Consider the following 13,171-nt stretch of genomic DNA (forward strand, 5'->3'; position numbering starts at 1 on the left):
AAAGGTGATGAACGTCTTGCTCGGTGCATTCACTGAATATCCTATTAGTTTTTAAAAGGAAAGAAAAATTATAATAAGTTATCCAATCAATAGACTTTTCTGATTTTGCCCACGTTTCGAATAGCCAAAAGATGCAGCAGAGGGGCAGGATTCGTTTGGTCTCAATATAATTGAGGACTGTTTGGCTCCAATAACCCGGTCCACGTACAAATCCAACTATTACTACGAACCAGAAAATTTTGATGTCTATTAATTTAACCACTTAAAATAAATTTTCGTAATTTTAAGAAATTTAGATAAGAAGTAGAAAAAATTCTAAGTCCTAAAAACTAGAATGGCGAGAAATAAGAGAGAAAAAGAGTTCGTCGAAAAAGGTTGAAAAAGAAAAAATGGTTTAAAAAATAAAAGGTGACGGAAAAATAAAAGAAACTTATAAAAACTTAAAAATACTTAACTAACCTAACCTTATTACTACAACTAACTTAAAATTATAATCGCAAATTGAAATTACTAATTGGAATAATAATTGATACATAGTAAAAGGTCTAAAAATATTAAAGCTTACGGTAAAAAAAAACTAAATCCCAAATGGAAATAACTTAAAAAGAAACTAAAACTTAAAAAGGCGTCGCAAAATTCTAAAGCACCTAAATCTTAGTCTAAAGAAAAAGCACTTAAGGAATTCTACGGCAAAGCCTAAAAATCTAGGAGTAAAAATAACTATAGCAAAAACTAAGTTTAAAATTAAATATGAGCTAAAAATACAAATATTACGCTACAACGATTAAAAAGGTACAAAATATAAAAATATACAAAAAGTTGTAAAAAGTACAATTTTTATAAAAATATTATTTTTATATTATTTATTTAATAAAACTACTAATTTTACAATTTTAATAAAACTAATTTAACTAAAATAAAAAATAAAAAGTAAAAATAAAAATAAAACTAATAATAATAATAATAATAATTAAGGTTTAAATAATAATAATAATAAATTAAAACCCGTAATTAATGCAGTTTTAGGGCTTCCTGTGCGCGTGTCAGAGTAGCTCCGCGAGTCGCGGCAAATAAAGAAGAAAACCCCGCGAGTCGCGGGGTTCAGAATTTGAGCTGACAGATTTATCTTTTTACGCGTTTTTCTTTATTTATTTTTTTTTATTTTATGTTTTCTGTTTTTTTAATAAATAAAAGATTTTAAAATAAAACTTATATTTTTATAAACTAAAATAGAAATAAAGAAACTTATAAAACTTAAATATTTAACAAAATCTTAAAAATGCTTATATTTTTGTTTTTTTTTTTTTATATTTTTAAAACGTATTTTTACAAAAACGAATTTTAATAAAAGTTAACTAATTTTTTTTTTTTTTTTATTAGCGTTGCGCTTCCGGCTTTTAAGAGTATTCCCCGGCAGCGGCGCCAAAAATACTTGATGTGAAGCGAGGGGTATATAAAATAGCTTATAAATTTTAGCAGGAAATACTATTAAATACGATACAATTTTACACAAGATATTTATTTATTTATAGAATGGATATACTTAAACCTTGCTACAACACTTATAGGCAGTGTACCTAATCGTACAGTAGTGTAGTTTTTAGTAAGTCCGGTTCGTTCCACAGGGAAATCTTTAAACAAAGCTCAACGCTATATTAGTTTACTTTTATAAAAATACAAATATATATATAGGTAATATTATTATTATAAAGGGGAGTTTTTACCGTTTAATGACCGGTTTGTCGATTTTAAGACTTTAGTCGCAGTTAAAACCTAATATAAAATATAAAATAAATACAAGACTTAAATTAAAGCGTAAAGTAAATAACGATAATGAAATTGCGATTAATAAAAATGCGATAAAATAAAATTGCGATAATTAAAAAGTACGATAATTAAAAGTGCGATTAAATAACAATAAATAAAAGTGCGATAATTAGAAGTGCAATTAAATATAAAATAAAGGAAATTAAATATGAAATAAAAGAATTATGCTTATTTAAACTTCCGTAATCATGATGTTTGACGTGTTGATTTTAGTTTTATGCCCTTGGGTTAATTGTCCTTTGTCCTGGATTATTCAATATGTCCGTCTGGTTTTTGTCCATAACAGTCCATCAGTCATAAATATAAATTGCAAGTGTCCTTGACAAATTATTATTATACCCGAAGTTAAATATTCCAACTAATTGGGGATTCGAATTGTAACAAGGTTTTAATACTTTGTTTAATGAATACACCAGGTTATCGACTGCGTGTAAACCAAGGTTTTACTACTTTGTTAACAATTACACCAATTACCCTTGAATGTAATTTCACCCCTGTTTTAATTATTCTAGTGGCTATTAATCCATTCCCGTATCCGGTTAAATGAACGATTATTCGTACATATAAATACCCCGCCCATCGTGTCCGATCGAGTGTATATGGTAATTTATAGGGACGCCCAATTGTAAATCTTTATATTAACATTAACAAACTTTCATTTAGTTAAACAAATATAAAGCCCATTAATAGCCCATAGTCTAATTTCCACAAGTGTCGTTCTTTTGTCCAAACCCCAATTATGGTACAAAGCCCAATTACCCAATTTTAGTAATTAGCCCAACATCATGATTACTTCGTTTTAAACAAGCATAATAATAACTTAGCTACGAGACATTAATGTAAAAAGGTTGAACATAACTTACAATGATTAAAAATAGCGTAGCGTTACACGGACAGAATTTCGACTTACACCCTTACAACATTCGCTAACATACCCTTATTATTAGGATTTAAAATTAAAATTAAAATTAAAATATAAATTATATATATATATTACTCGTATGAATGAGAAGAAAAAAATAATGATGAAATTTGATCAGAATTCGGTTGGCTTTATAGCCAGACTTGAAATTTGGGGCTCCGCGACTCGCGGCAAAAACCCCTTCAAACTCCGCGAGTCGCGGAGGATGTATTTACAGCTCACACCCTTGGAGTTTCTCTGCCGACGGTTTTATATATATAAATATAATATATATATAATTAATATAATTAATTATATATTATATTATATTTATATACATAGTTAACTTGTAATTTTTAGTCCGTTGCGTCGAGCGTTAAGAGTTGACTCTGGTCCCGGTTCCTGATTTTCGAACGTCCTCGCGTACAATTTAATATCTTGTACTTTTGTAATTTCGAGACGTTTCTTATCAATAATTGGAACCTTTTCGATTGTCTTTTGTACTTTTGAGCTTTTTGGTCGTTTGCGTCTTCAATTCGTCGAATCTGTCTTTTGTCTTCACCTTTTATTATTTAAACGAATATCACTTGTAAATAGAACAATTGCAACTAAAAGCTTGTCTTTCTTGAGGAATAATGCTATGAAATATATGTTCGTTTTTAGCATTATCAAAGTCCTTCCCTTTATTTATAGAGGCAATAATAGGGTTTCTAGGGAAAAAGGCTAACGGGCAGCCAACGGGCCAGGCTCAAGCATAAAACCAATTATTAGCCCGATGCGCTATGTGTATCATTAAGTCCCCCAAGTTCGGTATGATATATAGCAAATGTATCATATCGAAGTTATTATATATACCACCGCATAATGCTTGAAAGAACTGTCACGTTTAATAAAGTTGCAATAAGCATTTGATGCGCATCTTTTGCGCCAAGTAATGATGCGTAATGAGCATCTATTGCGCCAAGTGACACCGTGATCATGACAGTTCCAATGTCGAACACCTTTACTTATGAATGATATACTTTATGTGTGATTTAGACAATTATGTCTATGCGGGACAATTACGAAACATAAACCCAATATATTAATGCCGATAAAGTATACTAATAGTATATTAGTATATCGTTACTCCCCCAGTTCAATATAACTAAATTATTTAGTTGTGTTGAACTATGATAATGGCCATGAGCATTTCACGATCATGGATTTACAAAGTACTACCATGCGTCCATGGTCTTACGCATAACGGCCAAGGGCATTTCACGACCAAGGACTTATGAAAATATGCCTTGAGGGCCTACGCGACCATGGTCTTAGTGAAGATATGCCATGGGCGCGCTTACGCGACCATGGACTTAGTAAAGAGTGGTCCATAGCACAAAGTCATGGTCTACTCATAAAATGTTTTATCGTAAAGTAAGGCTTTCCTTAAGCAAACATTGTTCGGAATTTCCATTTGTGTTCAAGACATCTCGCTAGTGACTTTGAGTTCCGAATCTCAAGGCCACATCGAGGCTTCTCCAGCTATTCGCATAGGATCCTTCTTGATGCAACAATGCGATAAATCGGAGATCGGTGTTGCATTCAAGGCATCTCTGACTTGCAAGCTCCGTACTCAGTCATTTTGAGGCATCCCAACCAAAGGGTGAGGGGTATTTAATTGTGCGGGCAATTCAATGCCACAATTTGCATATACTTGCATATATTTACACAGGAAAACTAATGCCTTTTTAATTTCTAATAGTATTTTTATGCGCATGATATCGGCTAAAAAGTCACGTTTTCACCCCGGTATTAAGGCTTAAAAACAAGAAAGACTCAAATTTTTTCGGCAAAATGCCCACTTCGTCGGTTAGAATTGAAGAACAAGTAATTACGAAGACGGTGCAAAAAGAATCAAGAGAATCAGAGCTAAAACGAAGATTATAGAGCGAAAACGGTGAAAGACAAGAAATCAAGTTACGATCCAGGAAATCAGGCTGACCAGACCAAGCAAATGGCCTGCCATACGGCTTGCCAAACAGCTTGACAGTATGGCAAACGGCCTGCCAAATGGTCAGTGTAAACGGGCTCGATAAACGGCTTGCCTGTCAAACGGCTTGCCAAAAACGGCCTGCCAAAATCGGCCTGCCAAACGGCTTGCCAACCGTTTGCAGGCAAAAATCTTGTTTATTTAAAGGGTCTTTGTTATTCATTCCAACACACACTTTAATTCATTTCTTTCTCTCTTGTACAATATTAGTCATACTCACAACGCCTTCGACTCCGTGCGGGAAACCTAGTACCCGGAGAAAAATGTCGAAGATTGTATTAGGAGCGGTCTGGAGTCTTGAAGTTGTCACTTTTGTATTCGAAACTCGTTTAATCTACTGGTACTTCTATCACTTATCTTTATATAATTTCTTCTATCATTATGTTATGTGATATTGTTGTCATGATTAGCGAGTAGTTATCTTTAGTGTATGCTATGATGTAAGCAGTTATAATGCCGAAATAATATTATGGTCTGTGTATGCTGTTGAAATGCTTTCCGATTATGCTTTAAACTTAATCGCTTTTTCAACTAATAGAACGTAGTTATAGGCTCTGTTATTGGGAAGTCGTGAACCCCGATTCAGAGTACACTATCTGTGTCACCCCTTGGTAAGAGAAGTCTCTCGGATACAACGCGAGATCGACTGAGGCACACCGGTTGTAGTAAGTCTATCAAGCTTTGGATTCCGACTGAGGACTCTTTCGTAGTGAAACATCTGACTAGACCCTTAGTACATTGTCCGTCCCAGACCATGCTAGTGTAGTCACCAAGCATATAAACTTCATACGTGCATGCTGAAGCACGACGGTTGTTGTAAGCTGTACCTCTGCTAAGTAAGGCCATGGAACCCGGTTAGTGTTGACTAGTACACTGTACCATAACGCGGTCTCAAGCATTACACCCCGCTTGAGGGATTCTTAGTTAATTAAGGAATTGTTTGTTTAGACACATAAAGGATTGGACCATTAGGATAACCGAATGTGTTCATGGAAGTCAGCTTGACTTGGCCATGGTGTTCTTTATGGTTGAACTCTTTTTAGGCCTAACTATCTTTTAAAACTAATAATTAATGAAAGCATTGAAACACATCACGTCTCTCGGATATGGTAAACCATGTATTCTATTATACTTAAGAAAGTTTAGACCATTGTGGAATGTTAATACGTCACCCAACCGAGTCGCTCAATTGGATGAGCCGTCTGAACGTGTATTCCTGTAGTCAGACTGCACGGGCGTCGGGGGTAAGGGACGTTGCTGTCTATTCAGAATCTTCAAGCCTAACACAGTTTCCAGTGACATGTCTTATGACAGGGGCGTTTAGGACCATTGTAATGAATACAAGGCCTCTACCTATTCATGAGCCAGCATTCCATAATCTCAGCAGAATAACTGATGAAGTCATAGTATGCACTCACCTTAACCTTATCTGCATTATCAATTTTACCGCATTTACTTTATCTATCTTATAAATTAGAAAATCCTAAAATTAAGTAACCACTACTCCTTCCTAACTATCTTAGGCTTATATATAGGTTCGATTCTACTGATATCTCAAAAAATACGACTCTAGGTCATACTTCCCTTACTCATACTAAGGAGTAGCACGATTTAGGCCCCGCTAAATATAAATTTAAAACAGTACCCCTCCCTCGAGTGGCTGATCCTGGCGTGCTGCGGCCTGACGACACCGCACGAATAAAACCATCCGTTTCGGCCATATCAAGGGAGAATCTAGTTTTTGGCGCCGCTGCCGGGGAACTGGTATCAGGCAATACTGCTCTCTATCAAACTTATTCATAAGCATTTAGTGGTGTCTAAGAAAGACAATTATACACGAACTTGGTTGTTGGATTTTCTGAACAGTCGCCAATTATATTGGGACCAAAAGGATCCTACCTCTCTGTAGTCGGCATGGCCACTTGGTTTGTTGAATAGATCGTGTGAAGCTCTGTTACCGAAATACCAGGGAATCAGTAGCCAGAACCAAAAATATATTCAACCATAGGATAGTTAGATTACCTTAAATTAGATTACTTTAGACTACCTTAGATTAAATTAGATTACTTAAATTAGTTTACCGTAGAATTAGATTACCTTAGATTACCTTAGACTAATTTAGCTTACCTTAGATTACTTTAGAATTTAGTTTATATGCGAAAAATTAAAAACAAAAAGAGGCATACCCAGTGTATGACCCAAACCCGATCTAAACCAGGGCCGTTGTTATTCGTACCTGATCCAGACACAATAATCTCTAAAGCACGCAAGGAAGCACAAATCAGAAATCAAATGGCGTTACGCGTTAATTTAGCAGAAAACACCAAACCCTCGATTGAAGGTCGAGGAGGAACAATCAGATTTCCAGAGGTTCAAGGACACTCGTCCGAGTTAAAACATCACATCATCCAGCTCATCCAGAATAGCTGTTAGTTTCATGGATTACCGAATGACGATCCTAATTCTCACCTTGATAAATTCATATCTCTTTCGAACTCCTACAAACAGCTAGGGATAGGACAAGATATAGTCCGGCTATACTTGTTCCCCTATTCTCTCACTCATCATGCTCAAACCTGGTTCGAAGGACTTGAAAAAGATTCCATCACGTCATGGACGGAGATGGCTACTAAATTCCTAACCAAATATTTCCCTCCATCTAAACAAACCAAACTAAAGAATGACATCATTAACTTCAAACAAAGTTATGATGAATCTCTTTACACTGCATGGGAGCGATTCAAAACCCTGCTGAAGAAATGCCCTAATCACCAGCTAGAACGGTCAGCCCAACTCTGTACCTTCTACAATGGTCTTACGGTAAATCGTAGGACGACGATCGATGCAGCAGCTCAAGGGAATCTGATGAACCAAACCGCAGACGAAGCATGGGAATTGCTTGAGAACATGACAATGCATCATCATGACTGGAACAGTGGTGAAACAACTTCATCATCTGCCCCACTCTCAGCACTTAACATTCAAATGGAGGCCATCAAATCCCTCACGGATAAGATGGAATCTCTTGCTAAACAACTAGGAGAATTGAAGATGCAGCCGCAACAGGTTAACAAAGCTCAGGCTTGTGTTAATTGTACCAACCCGCAACCCACTGAAGAATATCAAGTTGAGTACGAAAACCCTGACGGTTCAGTCTGTTACGTCCAATACCCAGCTCGTCCACCAAATCCCGGATTCAATCAACCACCTAGGGTTAATCAATTTCAGCGAAGCAATCAACCTTTTCGCTATCGCTATCCACCTTATCCAGCCCAACAATCTCAATTGACCTACGATCAACCACTTCCACTCACTGGTCCACCAGTTGAGGAAAATTCCCCTACCACCCAGATTACAAAAGCAACTAACCCCACTCTCGGAGCTGATGATCAGTTGACTCAGATCATTCAAGGACAACAACAGCTAAATCAGAAAACTGCAGCCAGGCAAGATCAGACGGAGATACTAATGAGAAATCAATTGGCTCTGCTCAAAAGTCTGGAAACGCAGCTCGGATAGTTATCACAACATGATAATGCTAAAAACGAACATATATTTCATCGCATTATCCCTCAAGAAAGACAAGCTTTTAGTTGCAGTTGTCCTATTTACAAGTAATATTTGTTTAAATAATAAAAGGTGAAGACAAAAGACATATTCGACGAATTGAAGACGCAAACGACCAAAAAGCTCAAAAGTACAAAGTACAATCAAAGTGGTTCCAATTATTGATAAGAAACGTCTAAAAATTACAAGAATACAAGATTCGAAACACAAAATACAAGATATTAAATTGTACGCTTGGACGTTCGAAAATCCGGAACCAGGACCAGAGTCATCTCTCAACGCTCAACGCAACGGACTAAAAATTACAAATCAACTATGCACATGAATATAATATAATATATAATTAATTCTTAAAATTAATATATATATTATATTATATTATATAATCCGTCGGCAAGCTAGGATCCAAACTTGTGTGAGCTGGAATCCACAGCTCCGCACTCGCGGAGCTTTGAAGAGAAAAAAGGCCGCACTCGCGGAGCCCAAAAAGTCAGAAATCCACCTTTAAAATGCCGAGCATTCGGCCGAATTTTACACATCTTTTTCTCTTCACTCATACGTAAACTTATATATATATATATATATATATATATATATATATATATATATATATATATATATATATATATATATATATATATATATATATATATATATATTATATTTTAATTTTAATCCTAATAATAAGGGTATGTTAGCGAATATTGTAAGGGTGTAAGTCGAAATTCTGTCCGTGTAACGCTACGCTATTTTTAATCATTGTAAGTTATGTTCGACCTTTTTAATTTAATGTCTCGTAGCTAAGTTATTATTATGCTTATTTAATACCGAAGTAATCATGTTGTTGGGCTAAATATTTAAATTTGGGTAATTGGGCTTTGTACCATAATTGGGGTTTGGACAAAAGAACGACACTTGTGAAAATTAGACTATGGGCTATTAATGGGCTTTATACTTGTTTAACTAAATGATAGTTTGTTAATTTTAATATAAAGATTTACAATTCGATGTCCCTATAAATAACCATATACACTCGATCGGACACGATGGGCGGGAAATTTATATGTAGGAATAATCGTTCATTTAACCGGACATGGGAATGAATTAATAGTCTATGGAATTATTAAAACAGGGGTGAAATTATGTACAAGGACACTTGGCATAATTGATAACAAAGTATTAAAACCTTGGGTTACACGCAGTCGATATCCTGGTGTAATTATTAGACAAAGTATTAAGACCTTGTTACAGTTTAAGTCCCCAATTAGTTGGAATATTTGACTTCGGATATAAGGATAATTTGACGAGGACACTCGCACTTTATATTTATGACTGATGGACTGTTATGGACAAAAACCAGACAGACATATTAAATAATCCAGGACAAAGGACAATTAACCCATGGGCATAAAACTAAAATCAACGCGTCAAACATCATGATTATGGAAGTTTAAATAAGCATAATTCCTTTATTTTCATATTTAATTGCACTTCTAATTATCGCACTTTTATTTATTGTCATTGTATTTAATTGCACTTTTAATTATCGTACTTTTTAATTATCGCAATTTTAATTATCGCAATTTTATTTATCATTATTTCATTATCATTATTTACTTTATGCTTTAAATTAAGTCTTTTATTTATTTAATATTTTACATTAGGTTTTAACTGCGACTAAAGTTTTAAAAATCGACAAACCGGTCATTAAACGGTAAAAACCCCCTTTATAATAATAATATTACTTATATATATTTGTATTTTTATAAATTAAAACTAATATAGCGTTAAGCTTTGTTTAAAAGATTCCCTGTGGAACGAACCGGACTTACTAAAAACTACACTACTGTACGATTAGGTACACTGCCTATAAGTGTTGTAGCAAGGTTTAAGTATATCCATTCTATAAATAAATAAATATCTTGTGTAAAATTGTATCGTATTTAATAGTATTTTCTAGTAAAAATAAAGCTATTTCATATACACCTCGCATAACATCAAGTATTTTTGGCCCCGCTGCCGGGGAACTTAAAACGCCGAAAGCGCAACGCTAATGATATAAAAAAAATAATAATAATGTAATTTTATAAAAGTTTTTATTAAGTCTTTCAAGTAAAAATATAAGTTTTTAAAAAAATATATATTAAAAATATAAAAATACAAAAAGAGTTTGTTAAAAAAATATATAGAAAGTTAAAAAGTATTTTTATTTTTGAGTTTAAATATAAGTATTTTATTGTTTTATATAAATATTTATATATATATATATATATATATATATATATATATATATATATATATATATATATATATATATATATATATATATATATATATATATATATATATATATTTTATATTTATAAAAAAAAACTGAACCTGTAAAAATCGACCCTTTTCTCAGCTGAAATTGAACCCTCCGCGACTCGCGGAGGTTTTGAACTGGGACTATCCGCACTCGCGGAGGTCTTCTGACAGGCCACAGTCAACCCTAAAACAGCATTAATTACGGAGTATATATTATTATTATTATTAATTAAACCCTAATTAGGTTTTAATATTTTATTAATTAGTTTAGTTTTAATTCTTTAATTTGTATTTTTAGTTAATTTAGTTTTAATAATTTATAAAATTAATAGTTTTATTAAATAAATAATATAAAAATAATATTTTTATAAAAATTATACTTTTTACAACTTTAAGTATATTTTTATATTTTGTATTTTTTATTTGTTTTAGCGTAATATTTGTATTTTTCGCTCGTTTTTAGTTTTAATCCATAGTTTTTGCCATAGTTATTTTTATTTCTAGATTTTTAGGCTTTGCCGTAAAATCCTTAAGTGCTTTTTCTTTAGACTAAGATTTAGGTGCTTTAAAATTTTGCGACGCCTTTTTAAGTTTTAGTACCTTTTTAAGTTATTGCCATTTGGGATATAGTATTTCTTTTAAGCTTTAATATTTTTAGACACAACTTTTAATTTTTAAGTTTTTAGTTCCTTTTTAAGTTTCGACGCGCTACTTTCTTATTTTTATTTTTCGACGCCTTTTACCTATGTATCAATTATCACTCCAATTAGTAATCTCAATTTGCAATTTTAATTTTAAGTTAGTAATAATAATAAGGTTGGGTTAGTCGAGTGTTTTAAAAGTTTTATAAGTCACTCTTTTTCTTTCTTATTTCTCCAATTTTAATACCGACGCGCTCTTTTTCTTTCTTATTTCTCGCAATTCTAGTTTTAGGACATAGATTTTTATTCTATTTCTTTTCTAAAATTTCTTAAAATTAAAAAAATTTATTTTAAGTGGTTAAATTGATAGACATCAAAATTTTCTGGTTCGTAGTAATAGTTGGATTTGTACGTGAACCGGGTTATTGGAGCCAAACAGTACTCAATTATATTGAGACCAAACGAATCATGCCCCTCTGCTGCATCTTTTGGCTATTCGAAACGTGGGCAAAATCAGAAAAGTCTATTAATTGGATAACTTATATAATTTTTCTTTCTTTTTAAAAAACTAATAGGATATTCAGTGAATGCACCGAGCAAAACGTTCACCACCTTTTATACATTCACCACCTGTAACTCGATCAAGATATCTAGCAAATATTGTCGCCGTTGATTTTTCTTTAGAATCGTCATCCAGTCGACCAAGTACTCCAATTTAAATTTCCGATAATCCATTTTTTGAACCCGACCTCACAATTGAGAATTCGGAGAATATTCAGGGACGATTCATAGATCCTGAACCACTAATCTTTCCTCCGGAACCACCAATCATTCAAACAGAGATTGTTGAGGAACGAACCATTAAATCAGAATCCTCTAGTGATTCAGATTCAACAAATTCAATCATGGAGAATCTGGAACCTTTAAGTATGGAAGACTGAATGAGAGCTAAACGCACTGGCCAAGGTCACACAATTACTCAACCAGACATTAATGCGCCAGATTATGAAATCAAAGGACAAATTCTACACATGGTGACTAATCAATGCCAATTTAGTGGTGCGCCGAAGGAAGATCCAAATGAACATCTTCGTACCTTTAATAGGATCTGCACTCTATTTAAAATAAGAGAAGTTGAGGATGAACAGATATATCTCATGTTATTTCCCTGGACTTTAAAGGGAGAAGCCAAAGATTGGTTGGAATCGTTACCTGAAGGGGCGATTGATACATGGGACGTTTTAGTTGAAAAATTTCTTAAACAATTCTTTCCGGCATCTAAAGCCGTAAGACTTCAAGGAGAAATTGTTACGTTCACACAGAAGCCAAATGAAACTCTATATGAGGCGTGGACAAGATTTGAAAAGTTATTGAGAGGATGTCCGCAACATGGTTTAGACACTTGTCAAATAGTACAAATATTCTACCAAGGATGCGACATCACTACAAGGAAAGACATCGATATAGCAACTGGTGGTTCCATTATGAAGAAAACCGAAACTGATGCTTACAAAATTATTGATAACACTGCTTCCCACTCACATGAGTGGCACCAAGAAAAAGATATCGTTAGATCATCTAAAGCAGCTAGAGCCGATTCTAGCCATGACTTAGATTCCATTTCCGCAAAGATAGATGCTGTCGAGAGACGAATGGAAAAGATGACTAAAGATATTCACTCAATACGAATTAGTTGTGAGCAGTGTGGAGGACCACATTTGACAAAAGATTGTCTCAGTATTGAACTAACAATGGAACAAAGAGAGAATGTTTCATACATAAACCAAAATCCTGGAAAAAATTATCAGAATAATTATCAACCGCCAAGACCAATTTACAACCAAAACCAGAATTATAATCGCAATGTTCCATTCAACAACCAACAAGGTCCTAGCA

General features: G+C 33.6%; 1 non-coding gene across 1 annotated transcript; it reads right to left on the reverse strand.

Moving 5' to 3' along the window:
- Positions 1-12,564: 12,564 nt before the first annotated feature.
- On the reverse strand, positions 12,565-12,671 carry LOC139903496 (small nucleolar RNA R71). Its single transcript, XR_011778312.1, has one exon. It is a non-coding gene; the product is annotated as a small nucleolar RNA R71 (small nucleolar RNA).
- Positions 12,672-13,171: the final 500 nt, after the last annotated feature.

The sequence above is a fragment of the Rutidosis leptorrhynchoides genome, chromosome 3 (genome assembly GCF_046630445.1).
Source record: "Rutidosis leptorrhynchoides isolate AG116_Rl617_1_P2 chromosome 3, CSIRO_AGI_Rlap_v1, whole genome shotgun sequence".
In the NCBI taxonomy this organism is placed as follows: domain Eukaryota; kingdom Viridiplantae; phylum Streptophyta; class Magnoliopsida; order Asterales; family Asteraceae; genus Rutidosis; species Rutidosis leptorrhynchoides.